At 40.4% G+C, this 20,937-nt stretch overlaps 1 protein-coding gene across 2 annotated transcripts in view; it reads left to right on the top strand.

Annotated features, from left to right (window-relative positions):
* PIP4K2A (phosphatidylinositol-5-phosphate 4-kinase type 2 alpha) overlaps positions 1-20,937 on the top strand; it is a 121,200-nt gene that overhangs the window by 6,208 nt on the left and 94,055 nt on the right. Inside the window, exon 1 of one of the 2 annotated variants that reach the window (XM_074866040.1) lies at positions 14,070-14,091. The exons of the other annotated variant lie outside the window; for it this stretch is intronic. The gene's annotated coding sequence lies outside the window, so the exon portion shown is untranslated. Of the gene's footprint in view, positions 1-14,069; positions 14,092-20,937 lie in introns of those variants that run through there. 2 annotated transcript variants of the gene reach the window in all.

The following is a 20,937-nucleotide window of genomic DNA, read 5'->3' as shown; positions in this document are numbered from 1 at the left end:
AAGCAGATGCTTGCATTATGCCCATTGGTCAGAGCCTGGTAGATGTTTATTTTTTCTCCTGTAGTTTCAGGGTGACAAACTTTGTTTAATATAACCAACTCACCCTATTATGCAGTTCCTGCTGTACAGTTCTGTTTCCTGCTCTTCCTTGAAAACATCTTGTGCAGTAGGGTTCCATAAGGCTAGCTGTATATTTTACAACTTCATGACAACTTTAGAGTAAGGTGAAACTACCTATTATTTACAGATCTTCAGTGTAATCTTGCCAGAGCTAAGCACTCAGTTGTACTTATGTTGGTTTAAAGATCTCTTGACTTGTTGAAAGGTTAGTCATCTTTGTTGTTGAACTATGAGGTTTTAAAGGCTTGAAAGAAGTACATGTTCATCTTCATTTTCTCCTGACTTCCAAGTGATTATGACTGCTGTTGTAGGTAATAGACTCCGGTATGAATTATTATTTTGTTTACACCCAAGGCCTATTTCCATGTTTTCCCACTTTTTATACTTGATGCTTGCTACTTAGATATCTAACAAAAGTCCTGATTTCCCTTCCTCATTTTCACTGTTGGTAAAGCACATGTTTGCACTTAGCAAAATAACTGAAGCAGTCTTAAGAAATTGCTGCCTCGGCTGTGGGATGGTAATGACAAACCTTGTTAGTTTTCATGGTCTACATCACGGTACATGGTGAAATGGGTTAGCTTTGAATTGTTGAGATGGTAACTTCTTGCATGTGGTTTGCTATGGGAACATCTGTCTTATGATCCTCCTATAGAGCCTGGGCTGTTTTATAATAAGTTAATTAGTTTTATGTTGAGAGCTTGCTTAATAAGGGTGTTGTGAAAATTGTTTGAAGTAGCTGAATGCTGTAGTGATGGATGTCACAAACTGAAAAGAAAACATTAGCTTTATCTTCAAAGAGCAGGGTTGAATAGTTTGCAGTAGAAATACCTAATGGCCATATACCTTTTAGAGTACTTATTTTTCATCAGACTTGGAGAACAACTACCTTGTGTACTGAGGCAAGGTAATTAGTCTAATCCAGCTCTTTTGTGTGCATTGTAAGTTCCCAAGGCAACCTTAATATTCTTAACACAGCTGTGAGTATATGCATGATCCTTTTAGGTTGTAAGACAAAAATGAAAAAATTGCATTCCCTTATGTGGCACTATTAGGAAGCCTGTGGAGCTCCTTGGTGAGGCTGAGACTTACAGAACCACCTTGCAGCTTCTTGAGCTAACTAGTTTAATCTTTCACTTTTCCCAGTCTCCCTCTTGGTGTCTCAGTCATATGCTGTCTCATCTCTCTCAGCTCTGCTGTTCTTGTGTTTGCATTTTATCAATCAAGTCTCTGTCATCCTAGTCTTCCTGGTTAACAAGTTCAGCCATGTCCGTTTTCCTTATCAATAATTACCCAGCTCCAAAATAATAATCCAGTAAAAATAATACATTTTGAGGAGTTCTTAGATGGACCACAATTCACTGAAGTTCATCATCCAGCCATGCAAACAACTGTGCCAGCACAAAGAATGTGCCATTGATGCAAAAGCAGAAAAGATGGGGCAAAATAACTTCTTTGTAATGAAATGCCAGTTTAAGCTAGCATAAAGTTGGTCAAACCACAGCCTCTGTAATACCAGAGCCAGCTAAAGTTGGGGCTGCTGGACTTGTTTCCACTTTCTCTCTGGCACTGATCTGATCCTGTGGTAAGTTCATTTGGAGAGATGTGCTGGAGGGAAAACTAATGCAGAAGAGTGAATAGGTTAGGGTTTTTCTACCACAACTGGGCATGTCCACAAGTCAGTCCCAGCTTAAAAGAGTTACTGCAAATGCTGCAGGGAGAGTGAAAGGAAGAAACTGATGTGTGTGTACTCTAAGGTGAGGTTTTTATAGCTACTTTGGACAGTTGGAGGGGCTTGGATAGCTCTGGTGTGTACTCTTTGACTGCTGATGGCCTATCTATGGCTCAATTTCATGTTTGGTAGCCTGGAGTTACACTGTTGCCTGTAGTAAAAAACACTTGAGTAGAGAGCTTTCACTGTGGATTTTGCACTTTCAACACAGAGACCTTTCTCAGCTATTTTAACCTTTTGAAATAGTCATGTATTTAGTAAGAGACAGAACTGTCTATATAGCTGTTGGTTTCTGATCATCTCTTCAGTCTTGGTCTTTGGAACATGCCGAAGAATCTAACCTCATAATTTGCCTACTCAGAGTAAGCGTTTTCAGAAAAGTTCTAATGGCTTTCTAGAGGCTGAAAGTTTTGAAGTTGCTTTTAGAAGCAAAAGCCAACATTTGGAAGATGTTCTAAACAATAATTCTTGAGAATCCTATGTCAAATATTCTCTTGTAGGTTATCAAACATGTCTGTAGCAGTCACTGACTTTTGGTTTTTTGGAGGAGGGAGAAAGGAAAATATCCAACTTGGTTAGCCGAAGACCAGTAAAAACAAAGCAGCTTAACTTTATTATACTGAACTGAAACTGAGCAATATCTGATTAACTTGTGATGCGAAGCCTCAATAATTCTGTTATTAAACTAATAGTTCTGATATAGTGCCCTTCATTTGTGGCATGTCCTTTGCAAAGTAGACTTAAAGCTGTTTTGCAGAGTTTAGTTCTACTTTGATCGTGTTACCCAGTGTTTTGTAGACCGTTGCTAGATCATTTAGGTACCAAAACCATTTTTGGTACAGCAGACTCTGATGTTGTGGTGTTGCTGGTTGTGTTTTTCCTTGTTCAGTGTACTTTTTCTCTCTCAGCCATGTAAGTTCTCTGTAGTTAGAGAGTATTTATTAGTAGTATGGGGTGGCCCTCATTGTGGGTTGAGTTCTGGATGATTAGAACAGAAAACTTTCTAGAGGAGCTCAGAGGGAAATACTCTTTAAGTATGTAATTGTCAGGGCCTTTACACTGTGCAAATCTGATGTATCATGGTTGCCTGCAGATGAGCAAAAATTGGAAGGCAGACATAACAAGAGCAAGGTTGCTAATCTGAGCTTCCTGCATCAGTCTTTCTGACTTTTTGATCTGAATCTAGAGCTAGTTTTGGGAGACCAAATAGCAAAATACCAAAAATTGAGAAAGCAGTTGAATGAGGAATGGAATACCTATTTTTATTTTTATCTTAGCTTTTGAAATTATGATCCTAATACTGCTTTTTTGCCTTTTTTTAATAAAGACCTAATGGTATACAAGGTTACTTTTGGCTTCTATGTAATTCTGAGAACAGTGGCACAAACACTTGCCTTCAGGGTAGCAGTTCTAAAATTTGTGCCTCTTTAATTGAATATCCCTTTTTTATGAAGTATTGCATGATTTTCTTTTTCAAACAATGAAAACAGTCACTAAGATGCTATTTGGGTAGATCTCTCTTCTCTGAAGTTTGTATTTACATTCTATTTGGCTTTAGGGGTTTTCCTTACTTTTTCCAATCCTGAAAGAAAAATGTGATCTCTTCCAGACTTACTCAAATAACCTATATAAAGATATACAGCTCCAGCTTTAAAGATGGTATGCAAATCAGTTCTTGATTCACAAAGTACATATCTGAGACTGCTTGGTTCAAGTAGTGATAATATTTAAAGGCTTATACTTGAAATAAAATTTTTTTTTTACAGTAAGTCCTTGAAGAGGAAGTACTTATCAACACATTCTGTCTCAGCTGGCTATTAAAAAGAGCTGGTTGTCTTTCTGGGAAAGATAGCACTCTCAAACAAGCTGACTTCGCTGGAAAGCCCATACCCAACCTCCTCCCCCTCAGTCACCGCAAACTTGCAGTTGGAGGACTCAGAAATGACTCACTCGAACCAAAATGCAGTGTCAGATGCTCAGTGAGGTGCTGCAGCTCAGCACCACCCTCTTGTGCAGCAGCTTGGGGCTGATGCAAACTAGGGTTTCCCTGCTGCTCTTGACGTTTTTCCCCCCTCTGGTGATAATAAGGTTAGCACAGGAGGACTGAGGAGAAATTTTCTGGTATAATTATTCTTTTAGGTCTTAAGCGGAATTGTTATATTAGTGAGTTTTCAGTCTGATTTGTGATTCACTTGCAATCTGTGATATGTAAACCAGCCTTCTCCTGTGCTTGCACGGTGGACAGGACCAAACAAACAAGAAAAGCTTTCTGGATATTCCTCAGGCCCGCAGAAGACAAGTGGTAAAACTAATTTACAGAAAGAAAATCTTAATGCTTGTTAACAAATTCATGTACCTGCTTGCAGGCAAAAAGCACTGCAACCTCTGTCTGTTTTCAGAACCTCTTGCCCATTTCTATGGATGCAAGGAGTTCCTGATATAGCAGTTTCTCCAGCTGTTATTTTGGGCTTCAGCTGATTCAACAATGCTGCTTTTTCTTTCCTACCTACAGGTGCAGGCGGTTGTAGCTGGTTATTTCATTTGAGTGAGCAATGCCCTTCAGGCTATGTTGGCTCAGGGATGTTAATAGGGTTCAGATGTCTCTGGGCTCAGAGAATCCTGCACTCCTCATCCCTCCTCAGCTGATTCTGTTGCAGTACATCAAAGCAGAAGAGAACTGAAATCTTGAGCATCTTGAATCTTGCTAGTGCACTACACCTTTTTCTTGGTGGGAGTGGGGTGGATTTTTTCCTTTTCCACCACATCTTGCAATACCACTTGTCAGGGTTTTTTTCCCATGTACAGCAATTATCTGTGGTTGGTAGTGGTGTTTTTAGCTCACTTCTCAAGCTAATTACTCTTCAGACATTATTCTTGTGCTTGCTGAATCTTTCACAGAAGGTATATTGCAAGTTTCTCCTTGGAAGGTGTCATTTGGTAGGATATTTTTTAATATTCCTGTCTTGTTGAGGAAGTCTCCCAGGCTTTCATATTTAAGTCATCAACTGTTTCATCTTCCTGTGAATGACTTCCTAAGGTTTTCTTCTTGAACATGACTTGCTTCACAATTAAAGGCTGAGCTCCCAAGAATTTACTGGAAGAGCCTGCAAGTAGTGGTTTGTCCTTCACAGTGTGTTTTGTTGGTCATGTGAATGATAAAGGTCCATTGGGATGTGAATGGTGGTGACTGTTTTACAGTGGGCATGTTCTTGCTAGCTAATCTGGAGTGGTGTGTTTGAGGTCTTGTTCACACCATTTTAAATGCTCCTCAAAATGCAGACTCTTCTAACCTGAAAAGCCAAGTTTCTAACCATTTTACAGTAAAATGTATGTAATGATGGATGGTTTGGAGGGTTTCTTTGTGTTGAAGTGGCTAAGCCATGCTTATGTTACTTGACATGTAAAAAAGCTTCTTTATCTACGTGTTTGAAGAGTTCTTAGGGGCAGGAAAACATTCCTCATTTGACTTTGTCACAGGATACCATACTACAACAAAAGTTCAGAAAATAAGTTTAAGAACAGAGGGAGCTGAGGGGTATAGAAATATGGCTAGCTGGCAGACAGTAATTCAGTCACTTAAGTAGCTGTTGCTATGTGTGTATGTTTACCTCAGTAGCAAGGCTAAAAGTAATTTTAAAACTACATTCACTGTTTGAGAGCCTGTGTTTCTTGTAAACAAAGTGGAATTAAAATGTGATGGTTTAAATCAGTGTGTTAGTTTCTGTACTTGAGTTGGCCAAGGGCATAGACATCCTTGTAATTCAGCTGGTGGGAAGTAACACCTGAAGCTGAAGTAACCTGCTTGCTTTTATTTGTGGTGCCATGGGACTCCTTTCTGAACTGAAGATATCATCCAGAAAACTTGTCCCATATAAACATATAACTAATACTTCAGGGTTGCTTGTTCTTCAGGCAAACTCTGACCAAGATTAGCCTCTTGATAAGCAAAAACGGAAGGAACCTGCATCATCTGTGTCTTGCTGATAGACTCTTGACATATATTTAGCCTGTTCCTCAAAAAAAAAAAAAAAGAGGGAAAAAACTTAAGGGGAAGGGAGTATTTGAAATGTTCTGTGACCATTGGACTTACTGGCTTTGAAAAGAGTTAACTTGGGAGAATAACTCATTTCTGGTATGGTGAGCACTGTTTATATTTAAAAAAATAAAAAGCCTAGGTCCTTTATTAAAGGAAAGAACATAGATTTGGTTGTGCAGAGTTCTCAAGATGAAAGTTGTATAGTTACTCATCAAGACAAGTATTTTTACTGCAAAGACTTCCCTACTTTTCTTCACCTGCTACTGAAAACTGACTCGAATAGTGGTGCAAGCTGGCAGGGATCACTAGGATGATGAAAGTCAATACTGTGTCTTCAAGTAGGTGGAAGAAGCAACAGGGCTGAGATAGTAAAGCATGATCCTTGAGCTACATGTTCTCCACTACTTACTGTTGCTTTCCTGGCTGACAAGTTTGAGCTCAGAATTGGTTTGTCAGATTCATGCTAGCTATGTTTTGTGCCATTTTCCCCTTATTTGATAGACTAGGGAATTGAACCCTATGATAACTTTTTCATAGAAGTTGCTGTTTTGTCACCTCCCCTGCCACACGGCTCTGCTGAGGAATGCAAATACTCTGCCTTCCAGATACTACAGAGTATATCTGAAGCTTTGCTCTGTGATTCCAATGCATCCCTTTTTTTCCATACAAGATTGCAATATAGGCTGATAGTAGTTGTCTGGGTAGGCATGTTTTTCCCTCTCCTCATGTGCTTGATGTGCTGAATATTTTAAATATAATTCTATGGTTTGTAACCATATAGGGTACTTAGTTTATGAAAGTGATCTCTTGGTTGTTGAAATGTATTTAGTCCAGGAATGCTAAACTTTGTTATAGCATTGTTGTTGACACAGTTGTGCCATACAGTAATCTCCTACAATTTGTGCCAGACTTCTTACCACTCTATGAAAAACATGCATGTGTCTGGCAAAACTAACTTCCAGTTAGTTTTAGCCAAGTTTTCAGATATTTCTAATGGCTTAGATCTTGAGGTAGGGTGGACAAAAGGGTCCAGTCCCACCTTCTGTATTTGATGGTGTTTGGGATAGTTTTGTGATAAGAGCTCTTCCAAACTGAGGCTTCAGAGACCAGGTTTTTTCAACAAGCCTTGCAAACCAGGAATGAAATTGCTCAGCTTTTATGTTCAAGAAGTCTAAAATAAACAGTGTGCAGTGAGTCACAGTGCTACCACTGCATAACTGAGGGGAGCTTGCAATTTTTTAATACTTTAATTTTTTCTTTTAGAACTAGACTAGTCAAAAGGCTGGTATTCTACTGTATCTTCTACGACAGAACTACTCATTTCCTGCCTAATTAACCTATCGATTTGTGAAGTGTTTTCTAAAGCCTTGAGATCCTATGCATTTACATATATTTGCATAAGTAATACAAGGGGGAAAGTGCTCTGGTGAATCTGACTGGGGCTTCTGGTGAAGTTGGCAGGATTCACAGTTGCACTAGTTACCTGTTTCACAGCTCCCTCTGAGCAGATAGCTTTGCAGTTACCTTGGAAAGGCATATTAAATGAAACAGGGATAGAAATGCAGTCAAATAAATCCAGCCTAGAGCTGTGCTCCTAGGCTAGTCAGCCTGGGCCAGGTTATGGACAGTGAAATCCATTCTTAAAAGCGTACAAGATGACTGATCAGATAGAGATGCTTATCCTATGGGTGTCTAAAGTTTTGGAAAGATAATTGCCAACAATAATTTGAGTGAAACAAAAAATAGTGTAAGACTGCTTCAAAGCTGTGTTAAGCTAACAACCAATGGAAACTCTCCACAACACTGTTAATCATCTTCAACTATCCAGGCTATGACTGCAGAATAGTTGCATTACTTTCTTGGAAATATAAAATATTTCCTGTGTGAATATAAACACCTTTTACATGTGACATTTTCTTTGCCGCTTAGCTCCAACACTATGAAACTGAAGGCATTTAATCTTAGCTTTCCATGGCAATTTACTAATGAATTATTTCAATTATTTAGTGGCTCTTTTTTCTTTTATTTTCCCCTTCCAGGGGGTACTTATTGTCAGGAAGCATGAAATAATGAACCTGAAGCCAGTAATGCTGCAGTATAATGACTTCACTCTTAAAAATTTCCAGAGATCTAAAGCTGTCGTTGCACCTTCCCCTCTCTCTGTCTGGAAGGGAAGAGTGTTTCCTAGAACAGAGGGGAATTTTGTTTGGGGGTTTACATGCTTTTGGAAAGAGTTCTGTTTCTCTGATTTCTGGCCAAGTTGTTAAAATAAAGTCATGGCTTCATCATCAGAGGGGGCAAATGTGATGGAACAATAATGCAAAGGGGTGATCCTGCTTAAAACCTCACCTTCCTGTGGGCATGGGAGAGCCCCTCTGCCGCAGTGCCAGTGTGGCCATATGGTGGCCAGGTCAGCTGCTTGTTCTGCCCAAAACTAATCCTGTCTGGAGGCAGGTAGGGAGGAGCAGAAGGGACAGGAATGGGATGCAAGTTGCTCTTGTTTAAAATAATGAGCAAAATTACTTCTCCTCGTGGCCTTCTTAAGCGCTGGTAGGAGCAGTTAGTGGGTAAGAGTTGGGCACTGGGAGTTGGGCTGTGTGATTCCTAGCTGCAGAGGACAAGCTAAGTCTCAGTCTAAGCCAGCTGTGAAACAGATCCTTTTCTGAGCTTTATTGGTTTCTCTCCTTGAACAGAGGCTAGTGACTTTGAAACTTGGAAAGTGTTAATTCTGGTGGTGATCAAGAGGAGGAGCAATAGAAGAAAAAGTAAAATCAAAGTCAGCTGCTGTTTGAATTTTCTGCTGGTATAGGCTTTACCAAGAGACTTAACCTAATAAGCCAGTTTATTCTTGAGCTTGTTGTCCTTCAACAACAGACCAAATTCTGATTAGGTCTCTTCTAATTAGCTTCACACCTGTTAACCCTTAATATTGCACTTTTTATGTCATGAAAAGTAGCAGTAAAATCTGATTACTCTGATATTCACACTTTAAATACCAGTCTTTTAGTGGAAATGTTTTTCGGATGTATTCGTAGCAAGTGCCAGCCAACAAAAATGTAAGGGAAATGGAGGTGTAGTCTCTGTATGGTATTTTGTGAAAAACACTCTGGAATACAGACAGTTCATATCCATGGTAACTTTCGGGGATCTTGGAAATGCTTCCATTTGTCCCAATGGGAGACACTGATGCCAAGTCCCAAGTCTATCGCAGAACCTAAAAATGAATGTATTAGACTTACTCCATTTTAGTAATCTGTCTTTAATGCCATGGTTTTTGCAGTAAGTGATAAAGAAATCTCAGCAAACTGTTCTCCTGCATCCTTGTCAAGAAATGAGAAAATTATTCTACTTTTTTCAGTTAGTTCGCTGAGGCTCCTTCCTGGCATTATGTGAGACTATGGAAAGTCTTCTTTGCAGAGAAGAAATTGTATCCTTTTTTCCACGCTGTCGTTGTTTGAGGCCCAGCCACACATGCTGAGAGTCTCTTCCCTTCCATTTTTGAATATGCATCACTTATGCCTCTGTGACTGTGTCTCTTTTTGGTTGTCTTAGTAAATCTTTCCCCTGAGGGACAATTTATTTATTCTTACTCTGAATAACAGTTTGCTGGATAGGTAATGCTATATTAGCTTGTTTGCATCTACATATCTTTAGGGAATCTGACTATATGCTTCCAGTAGGAGTCTTGAAAGGGATAACTTTAACTTGTCGTTCAGTTTTAGATGTTACTTCACTTTTACCACCTTTCAGCAGCAGAAGTTGTTGGTGTTATTCTTTCCTTCCGTTTTTCACCATTCTCAGTATTGTACCCTTGGCCAAGCTGTTTAACTTAGCAATTCAGTAGGAAAAATATCTTTTTAGGGAGGAGGAGATATTTTTAGGAAATTAAGTAATTAGTTGCTGGTGGGATCTGACAAGTACCAGAGCCAGTGCGAAAGGGTTAGGCAGAACTGCCTGGCAGGGTGCAGGGAGTAGCTATGCAATGAGTTCTGTCTCCCTCGTGATGGGAGCAAGCTGTTGAGTTTGTGTCTTGCATCCCTTCAGCCTCATTCTTTTCAGTTTTAACTTCACTCTTATTGGGTACACTTGCAAACTCTCACAGCGGTACTCTATAGCTGTCTTGAACAAGCAGATACTTTTTTTTTTTTTTGCCCGTGTAAATATTATAAGAGGACTCTACTTGAAATGACATGTTTTTCTGTGCAGCCACAGTGCACTGATGTGTGTTTTATGGTACATCTACTAGTTAACTGGCTTACTAAAAAAAACTTCTCTTCTGCATGTACTGCTGTTCAACACACCGTTTTAATTTGTCTTTGTTCAGAGACTGACATAAGACTCCTCTCTCTGCAATGCCAATAAAAGACATGCTTCAAATTCAAGTGGTTTCTCCCCTGAGTGACCTGTTTGTCTTATGTGGTCTTACTAGACTGTGTCCCATCAGTACAAGTTGCAGCAGATCAGCAGCACTATTTGTGGCATAAGGTAAAGGGATAAATAACTCTGATCAAGTCCTTCTCAACTGTGTCTGTGGCTTTAATAAAAGGAGGCCAAGTTCCTACTGCCTAGTTTAGGCTGGCTGTACTATGTCTGATCATTCAGTAAATCAGTTCAGCTTGCTAAAACACCGGAGACTAATCTGGCAAAAAGTCTGTGTTTCGGACTTTTTTTTTTGTTCTCATTTTTGCTGGGTTCATAGGCTGAATGGACTTGCTTTCTGATTAAAGGGGTTGGTAGAGAGGGGAAGAGGAGGTAAGACTGCTCCCATTTGCCAAGTGGCAAACCATGTAATTCAACTCAGTCATGAAGCAAAAGGATGGAAACCCACAGCCTGAGCTCATCTAACTGCTGGCTACTGGTTGGGTTGGTTTCCACCAGCTGAGCTCAACAAAAGGCCTATCAAATGCCAGAGGGGTAGGAAGCTGGATCTGGCTGACAAGCTGGTTGACGGCCACAGAGCTACAGTCAGAGATGTTGAGCAAAATCAACGCTAGTGCTGCACTATGTTGTACAGTAGTCTTTTGAGTTTGAAGCAGTTATTCTGACAATGAGTATTTTCACCTTCTTATGCTGTTAGGCTTCCATACATCAAACCTGATACCTGGCACTACTTACATACTAATGTGCTTTCAAGACCAGATTCTAGGCTATGCATGAGTTACGATGCATTCACTTTGTGCAAATATTCTAGCTCTTCCTTTTCTTTAATTACGGCAGGTCTCAGTGTGGGCTTGAGGAGTCTTCAGAGATGAGTTGACTCCACATAGAACATGTGCATCAAATACTTCCACGGTATTCTGGACCTGCTACTGAACCAGCGTGTTGTTTCAATTTTTTTCCTGCTTCCCTTTCTACCATTGTTTCAGTCATGGCTATCTACCTTGATTCTTTTTTTTTCCATAACCTCAATGTTCTCTGATACCTTAGATCAATAAAATACTATCATATGAAGGTCTCCAGAGAGAATTGTGACTGCATGCATGTGCAGATGTTCTTGGTAGATGTCATACTCACCAGCTTTCTTGGTATGTGGCTGAACTAGCTTATCTCATTTTGATGTTGTATCATGAAGACTTTTAGTTATTGTGAGTGGTTTTAACATTTCCTCCTTCTTCCAGCATTTTCTGCACAATGCTATTGTAAGAGCTATGTATTAGTGCATGTCATGACTCTGAGCAGTAGACATGAGGTTTATGGACAAGAATTTTGATGGTTGGCTCTAGCATACTTGTAGATAGCATTAGTAAATGCTTGAGGACTGTCACTTTCTGTAGATTAAATTTGGTACTTGAATTCAAATCTTGGATGCTAGCTGTAGTTTGTGTTGTCACTAGTGCCTTGCTTTCCTATGATTCAAGAACTGTGGAAATGTAAGGGTTAGTAGAATCACAGATTTGAAACTTAGGTGACCTTATGTCTGACTATGTAGGTCTGTAAAATGCAAATGTATTTGTGGTAAGGTAGGCACCTACTTTTTATATGTGCAACGAAAGAAAATTGTAAATACTGTACCAATAGTGGAGAATGGCATATTTGAATACATCCTTGTAATTTCAGGGGACTTAAAACACAATCAGTGGTCTTGGCAGATGGCCAAGGGCACAGGCAGCTTCTGGAACTCTTCCAGCTGCTAATGGAGTGTTGATTCTGATTAATTTAACTGTGGCCACTGAGTCTTGGTCTGTATGTTTCTGTGTGTGTTAAAATGTATGTTTTTCAAACTACTAATATTTCATCTAAAAATTATTTTAATACTCAAAGGCAGCTGTACAGTATCCTCACAACATGGATCTCTCCTATATGTTAAGCGAAGTAAAGACTGAAACACCAGTGTTACGTGAGTGAGAGGATGCAGTCAGCCACATCGCATTTTGTTAGGCTCTACTATAAAAACTAGCTGTTTTAAAAGCTTTAAAATATTTTTGTGTTGGCAGCCTCAAATCCTTGTCAAGAAACACTGCTACATTAGTTCTATGAAGTCTGTTCTATTGTTGACATAATTAACTGGTTAAAAAATCTAATATAGCAGAATTGTGGTGTGGTTGATGGGGCCTTTGAAAAGACTTCAGACTTGTAGTTTGGACACAAGCCTGCTGGATCAGTTGCCTGCTCATCCATTTTACTACAACTGAAATGGTTGCAAAGAAATGGAATGATAGGGTGATTCCTCATACTTCAAGATATGTTGGTGTAGGGAAGAACATATTAAAGGTGGTAGGAAGGAGGAGTTTATTCTTTTAATTTGGAAGAAATGGGGAATTTCTCAAACTTCAGACCCCAAGAATAAATCCATAAGAATTGCTAGGCTAATGTCAAAGACGAGTCGAGTTCTGCAAGTGCATTCCTGTTAAAATACTTACAAATGCTTTTTAATTTGAAACCCCAACTAGTTTGGGAGAAGGGTAAAGTAGATTACTGTAGCATTTGCATGAGTGCTGGTATGATCATACAGAGTAGGTGGCTGTATATCGGATTAGTTCAGCTCTCTGTGTAGAAGTACATTAGGATTTTTTTTGAGTTACGGGTTTGTCAGGTCAAGGGGTCAGTCATTGAATTCGGGAGAAATAGAAGGTGAGGTAATACTTCCTCTGGAAAACATCGTAGATGCAAAAACATAACTGCATTAAGTGTCTGCAAAAATGAATGGCTATGTCTCAGTTAACTTCTTGTAAAGAATTGTTGATGAGAAGCATTCAAATAAGGCTGTATCTGTAAGAGAAACAGAAATCACCAATCTGAATATTTTGAGAAACTCTTCAGGTTCTTGGTTCTTGCTTAGGTGTTTTTCGTCCCCGATTATTAACATATCATTTTACAGTACAGTGATGTAACTGCAGTGATGTCATAGATAGGTTTTAGTGTCTGAACTGCCCTTGTCATTCCTTCGTTATTGTTAATTTCTGCAATAAAATTTGCAATGTCTTAGTGCACTATTATATGTTCTATGTTGTTAGAGAGGTCTTTGAATTTTAAGTAATGACTTTATGAAATAATGATGGGTTTGATTCATTGCTGCATTTCTCTCTCCAGTTTTACTTTTGGTCCTTGTAGCATTTTCCAGCTAGCTTGCAAATTGTTGGAAGGGAACAGGCAGGCAACTATGTGTAACGAGGCTTCTAAGTTCCTGCTAAACTTCATGATGTTTCAGAGGAGACTCCAGCAATACTTACCACATTATATCTTTAAGCAAGACTCCTGTGCCTTTTCTGTGCATTTTTTTTATGCTGAAGAGATGAACCAAGACTGTACAGAGGCTACTGTGTGCAGAGTGTAGTACCTTGACTCTTTTGGAAGTGGGAATGTGCATTGTGCAGAGGAGCTAGAAAAATCATCTTGAGACTAAGGAAATTAAAACTAAGACTAAAGCTAAAGGAGGTAATAGTAGGGAGCTCTGTTCTGTCCCTGGCTGAAAAAACATAAGGTTAAGTGATTTGTTATCATGATGTGGTGAGCATTGTGGCTACATTTATTTCAGTGTGTTTTAAAGCCAATGTTCTAGTCTGAAGAAATATTGAATGCTTGGAAGTCAAGTGTGAATGTCAGTTGAATGTTAAACATGCCAAGTACTAAAATCTTATTTTAAACACTGAGGTTTTGGCGAAAGACTAAAGAAATAAAAATCAAATTTATTTTTAGTATTTCTGAACCTCCATTGTGCCTGTGGGTAGATCAAGGTCCTGCCTTCACACTCTGGAGCTACAAGGTAAACTGTTTTGGAATGCATTGGCCTCATTCTAAGCACCATTATTTTAGAAACTGATGAGAACTAATTCTATAGCTAATGCAAATTTAATGTTGTGCTGTAAATTATAGATATTCATATCTCTTTTGTGTAAGTGATGCACAGTCTGCAGCCTGTGGGTGTGAAAATGACAAAATTAAGACTGCATAACACTGTTCAGGTCTTTCTAGTTCTTGGAGACTGTTGTTCAGCAGAAGTCTTGTTTTATAATTTGAATGCAACAATAGGCTTTTTTATGTAAACGCCTTCTATACAAAAGATGATAGTTACTTGTCACTCCAATGTGTGTGCATGATATACGTGAACTAGCACCTGAAACAGGGTGAAAGAACAGTTGCTCTTCTTTGTAGTTGCTGTATTAATTTTTTCAAGGAGATTTTCACCTACCTGTCAAATCAGAACTGACCCTTTTAAAGCTGTCATGATGTGTCAGGTAAATCTAAGAGGTCCTTCAGTAGATAAAACAAAGCACTCCTATGTCAAGCTAGTGTTGTGAAGGAGCAGAAAGTGTGTATTTAAGATCATGTAGTATTTCTTAACTAAGTACAGTTTCTTAATGTGAATCTGATAATCAAGACTTTTTTCTTCTTTGTTTATAAATCCTGGATTTTTGCAAACATAACTTGAGGAGTCATCGCCCCTCCCCTCATTAGAGCACTAGCCTAACAAATAGTTTGATGTTTCTGTGGGACAGCAATCACTTCAGCTTGTGGAGCATCTTCTGTTCGTATGTGTTCTGTCTTCAGAATACCAGTAAAGGGATATTCTCCAATGTGGGTATAGTCCAGTACCTTTTGGAAAGCCACTGGCTTGCATGAAGCAGGGCATTTGGCTGGTTCCACTCCTTCCTCTCTGAAAACACACCGTGAAGAACAGCATCATGCCCGGCTCCTGGTCTGGCTTCTGCTTTTCCTTACTGTGTTAATCACTGGGGTGGAGTGAGGGAGGGAGAGAAATACCTACTTAGTTACAGTGATAGCTGGGGGAAGCAAGGTTGATAGAGAAATACCTTGCATGTGTGGGTATTTCCAGCTTTCTCTGTATAGTATGCTTTATAATTTCAAAAGGTTTAAGTTGCCTTTTGTCTGATCAGAGCGTTCATGTTTTAAAGGACACTTACTGCAACTATTTCCTGACGCAAAATGAAAGCGAAGTGTGGTTGAGCATGGAAAATACATGAAAGGAAGATGATCCTCTGCAGCAACTGGCTTAATGTCTGTGTGTGCTCATGTGAATCTGGTCCTCTTACTCCAGATTGTGTTGACTTAAGCATCAGTGCAACAAACAAGTATCTGCAAATAATCAAAATGTATGTTTTCCTATACTTATAAAGTGAGTTCTTAAGACTTTTTTTAGTAATTTCAGAAAAGCCATTCTCTTGCCCCATCCTACCTTTTAGCAACTATTGGAAAAGACAAGTTTTATCAAAAATATTCTAGTTAAAAATTAAACTTGAGGTATGTGGCTTTCTTCTGTTTGGAGAGGAGGGAAGATAGGAAGGGACCATTTCAAAAAGCGAACAAAAAGCCCAACTTTGGCCATAAAATGCAACTTTCTCTTAGCTATTCCAGTTGGCTTCTTCATGCACTCAGTAATTCTTGGCTTCATGAATGTTCCATAAGGGTTGGAGTTTTTCCTCTGTGCTGAGATCTGCAGGTCTTTGCAGTCATTTGGCTTGTGAGAATGCCAGCATATATAGTTGCATTCAAATAAACACTCTATTATGCATGTCAGGCTTCTGCTTGATGAGCTGAAATAGCTACTATGACCCCAAAAGACTTATTGAAAATACATTTCTCCTTGCTGTGATATGTGTGGAACATGCAGTCAAAAATAATATTTGCTTTATAAGGCATCTTAAATAAGACTTTTTATAAATAAACAACTTTTTACAAGGACTACACTGGAAGATGAAATATTGAGCTATATTCTTCTCCCCAGTACAGCTGTAAAGCTTTTTGCATTGTATGAATTGACCCAGCTACTATATAGCAGTACCACCTACATCCATGACATTTACTGCCTGTTGCTCACATACAGTTACACAGTGCATGTATCTGACCAAAACAAAAACATTAAGTAACTTGTGTATCATCAGTTTTAGGTATAAAACAACTTCCTATTGTTTACCTAAATTACTGATTTATGCAATATATCCACAGATAAATTCACAGCAGAGTAATCTGTTTTAAGTGGTGGTAGCAAAAATTCCTGAGGTGCATGGGGCTTCAATTGCAAAAGCGTGTATATGGGATCATACGTATGAAAGGACCAGGTTAAAGATAAGCAGTTACTAATTCCTTTAGGAAACGCTTCAGCTCACAATCTGTATGAATCTGATCTGCAGACTTAAATATAGTAAATGTCTGCTGAAAATGGTTTTAAGTCTACTCCTTCCTGGACTATTTAAACCAAGACCCTGACTCACTTGATTTACTTTTCTTTTTTGACCAGTTGTCTGCTGTTGTACAATGCTGGGACTGAGTCTTCTCTGCTTGAGGCTTGGCTAATAAATGCATGGCTGCAAACCGAGGAGCAGTCTTGCCCTTCTAGGGTCTATGGCAACCTGGTCAATAGTAGGAATGATGTTAGAAGGTAGATATATGTTGAAAGGAAAATGAGATTCTCATAGTGGCAGAGAGATGATCTGAGTCTCAGGAGCTGTGGTGTTGGGCACAAGTGGTTTGACAGCAGTACTTGATTATCAGCCAGTAATTAAGCAGTTCACTTCAGCTTGAGTTGTTGTGCACTGACTGTTTCTAGCACAAGCTGTTAGTTTAGCACTAGTTCTGGTACCTTTCTGCTGTGTTGCAGCCTCTGGGGCTTTTTTGTGTTTCTGTGGTATGGGTGTGTTGGGATTTTTTTCTTTATTAGTGCTCAGACATACCAATTGCCAAAAAGGATGATGGAGGTATTTTTCATGCCTTCATTTCAGAAGGTTTAAAAGAATGGTTCTGTTCATCTGCTTTTTACTGGTATACTCAAATCTTTAACTCTATTTTAAAGCTTTTCTGATTATGAAGAAACTTCTCCAAAAGGCAGAAAGCAAGAGCTCAGCTGCCCCTACCCCTCTACACACTTTCCATACATGAACCTTTGTACACAAGGAGAATTCACAATACATTTGTCCCTTTCTAGGCTCTCCTCTTGCTCTGCTTCTAGTGGGAAGCCTGACTTTGGCTTCCTCCAAAGCTGTGTCTTTAACAGAGAGGAAAATAAGTAGCTTGATCACTTGCTTAGGGAGTAACCTGTGTGATTAAAAGAGGAGCTGGTCAGATTTTCAGTTAGTGCAACACGATGTGTGTTTATGAACTGATTTACCTATATTCTGTCCAGAGGAATCCCTTCCATTCCCATACAAACAAATTTCATCTTCCCCTCCTCCGTAAACTCCTGTATACTCCAGATTTTGGAGTCCTTAAATACTTGAAGATTCATTATAGTGCTCCTGTATTTTATTCCACAACTGAAAATTTATCAGTATTTGAAAGCAGACTTGTATTTAGCCTATCTGCAAAAACTTTTTAAAATAAATGTGATAGCATTGAGATAATGCTAGCGCTTGTAACTAATCATACCTCTGAGTACAAATTCACTGTTTCGTCCTGTCATCTCTTCTTTGAAAACATGTGTTTCTCAGATCAATCTTGTTTCTGTACAAACCCTTTTGAAGGCTTTTAAACCTAACCTTGATTTAGCATGTGTGCCATGTATGATCAATGTAAAGGCACTGTCTCTCTCTTCACAGTGGTTCACAAGTAATGAACTACTGTCATGCACTTGTTTCCTGTAATAGTTGGGGTTTGTAAACAAAATAAAGTGTTCATGTTTGTAAATAGTTCATGTAGTTTGGCAATAATCCACATGGACCCTGTCTACAACACTATGTCAAATGGCTTGAATTTATTGACTTTCACTGAAGTACTCCATAGTCTCAATGATAACATTGTGGGGTTTAGGGAGGTTTTGATCTGTTTTTTTTTTTCTTAAATGCACATATAAATTACTTATGTGGTAACTGGATTTATTCCAGTGCTGATATCTTGCAGTGAGAGAAGGAGTTGGTGAACAAATAAAGCTCAGCTACTGCTTTATATATTAAAAAAAAAAATATCATGGAATCAGAGTGGTTTGTGTTGGAAGGGACCTTAAAAATCCTACTGTTCCAACCCCCCTGCCATGGGCAGGGACACCTTCCACTAGATCAGGTTGCTCAGAGCCCCATCTGGCCTTGAGCACTTCCAGGGACGGGGCATCCACAACTTCTCTGGGCAACCTGTGCCAGTGCCTCACCACCCTCACAGTAAGGACTTTCTTCCTTTATATCTAAATCTACCTTCAGTTTAAAACATTTGAACCTCTTTCAGTTTAAAACCATTACCCCTTGTCCTATTGCTACATGCCCTTGTAAAAAGTCCTTCTCCATCTTTCCTGTAGGCCCCCTTGAAGTACTGGAAGGCCCCTATAATGTCTCCCTGGACCTTTCTCTAGGCTGAGCAACCCCAACTCTCTCAGCCGGTCCTCATAAGGAGGTTCTCAGCCCCCTGATCATCTTCGTGGCCTTCTCCAGACCTGCTCCAACAGGTCTACATGCTTCTTATGTTGGGGACCCCAAAGTTGAACACAGTATTCCATGTGGGGTCTCACAAGAGCAGAGTAGAGGGGGAGAATCACCTCCCGTGAGCTGCTGGCCACACTTCTCTTGATGCAGCCCAGGATATGGATGGCTTTCTGGGCTGCAAGGGCACATTGCTGGCTCATAGTCAGTTTTCCATCCACTAATACCCCCAAGTCCTCCTCTGCAGGGCTGCTCTCAATCCACTCATTGCCCAGCCTGTATTTGTGCTTGGGATTGCCTTGACCCATGTGCAGAACCTTGCACTTGGCCTTGTTGAACTTCATGAGGTTCTCACAGGCCCACCTCTCAAGCCTGACAAGGTCCCTCTGGATGGCATCCCTTCCCTCAAGCGTGTCAACTGCACCACACAGCTTGGTGTCGTTGGCAGACTTGCTGAGGGTGCACTCGATCCCACTGTCCATGTTGCCAACAAAGATGTTAAACAGCACCGGTCCCAGCACCGACCCCTAAGGAACACCACTCGTCACTGCTCCCTCCAGCTGGACATCGAGCCATTGTCTGTAACTCTTTGAGTGGGACCACCCAGCCAATTCCTTATCCACCAAGTGGTCCATCCATCAATTCCATGTCTCTCCAATTTAGAGACGAGAATGTTGTGCGGGACAGTGTCAAATGCTTTGCACTACTTCAGGTAGATGACATCAGTTGCTCTTCCCCTATCCACCAGTGCTGTAACTCTGTCATAGAAGGCCACCAAATTTGTCAGGCATGATTTGCCCTTAGTGAAGCCATGTTGGCTGTCACCAATCACCTCCTTATTTAACATGTGCCCTAGCATAGTTTCCAGGAGGATCAGCTACATGATGTTGTCAGGCACAGAGGTGAGACTGACTGGTCTGTAGTTCCCCAGGTCTTCCTTTTTTCCCTTTTTAAAAATGGGGGTTATGTTTCCCCTTTGCCAGTCAGCAGGAATTTCACTAGACTGCCACGACTTTTCAAATGTGATAGATAGTGGCTTAGCCACTTCATCCGCCAGTTCCCTCAGGACATATGGATGCATCTCATCAGGTCCCATGGACTTGTGCACCTTCATGTCCCTTAGATGGTCTCGAACCTGATCTTCTTCCACAGCGGGCTGTTCTTCATTCTCCTAGCCCCTGTCTTTGCCTTCTGTGACTTGGGTGGTATGGCTGGAGCACTTGCTGGTGAAGTCATTGAGTACCTCAGCGTCTTCCATATCCCAGGTAACCAGGTCTCCTGTTTCCTTCCAGAGAGAGCCCACATTTTCACTAGTCTTCCTTTTATCAGTGACATACCTATAGAAGCTTTTCTTGTTGCCCTTGATGTCCCTGGCCAGATTTAATGCTATATCAGGGCTTTGGCCTTCCTAACCCGATCCCTGGCTGCTTGGACAATTTCTCTGTATTCCTCCCAGGCTACCTGTCCTTGCTTCCACCCTCTGTAGGCTTCCTTTTTGTGTTTGAGCTTGTTCAGGAGCTCCTTGTTCATCCATACAGGCCTCCTGGTGTTCTTACCTGACTCCCTATTTGGGATGCATTGCTCCTGAGCTTGGATGAGGTGATCCTTGAATATTAACCAGCTTTCTTGGGCCCCTATTCCCTCTGGGGCTTTATTTCATGCTACTCTGCCAAGCAGATCCCTCAAGAGGCCAAAATCTGCTCTCCTGAAGTCCAGGGTAATGAGCTTGCTGTGCACTCTCCTCACTGCCCTGAGGATCTTGAATTCCATCATTTCCTGGTGCTCTTGAGCTTCACATTCCCCACCAGCCCCTCCTTGTTGGTGAGAACAAGATCCAGCATAGCGCCTCTCCTTGTTGGCTCCTCTATCACTTGTAGGAATGCATTGATAACTTCCTTCAAGAACCTCCTGGATTGCTTGTGCTCTGCTGTGTTGGCCCTCCAACAGATAGCAGGATGGCTGAAGTTCCCCATGAGGACCAGGACTTGTGAACATGAGGCTGCTCCTGTCTGTCTACAGAGGGCTTCATTTGCTCAGTCTTCCTGGTCGGGAGGCCTATAGCAGACCCCCACTATAATGTCTCCTGTCCCTGCTGTCCCTTTAATCCTGACCCATAAGCTCTCTGTCAGCTCCTCATCCATCCTCAGGCAGAGCTCCATGCACTCCAGCTTGTCATTGACATACAGGGTGAGACCCCTCTCCTCGTCTCCCCTGCCTGTCCTTCCTAAAGAGCCTGTATCCTTCTATCC

This window comes from Strix uralensis, chromosome 1 (genome assembly GCF_047716275.1).
Source record: "Strix uralensis isolate ZFMK-TIS-50842 chromosome 1, bStrUra1, whole genome shotgun sequence".
In the NCBI taxonomy this organism is placed as follows: Eukaryota; Metazoa; Chordata; class Aves; order Strigiformes; family Strigidae; genus Strix; species Strix uralensis.
The sequence above is the reverse complement of the archived record's forward strand: the minus strand, read 5'-3'. Positions and strand labels throughout refer to the sequence as shown.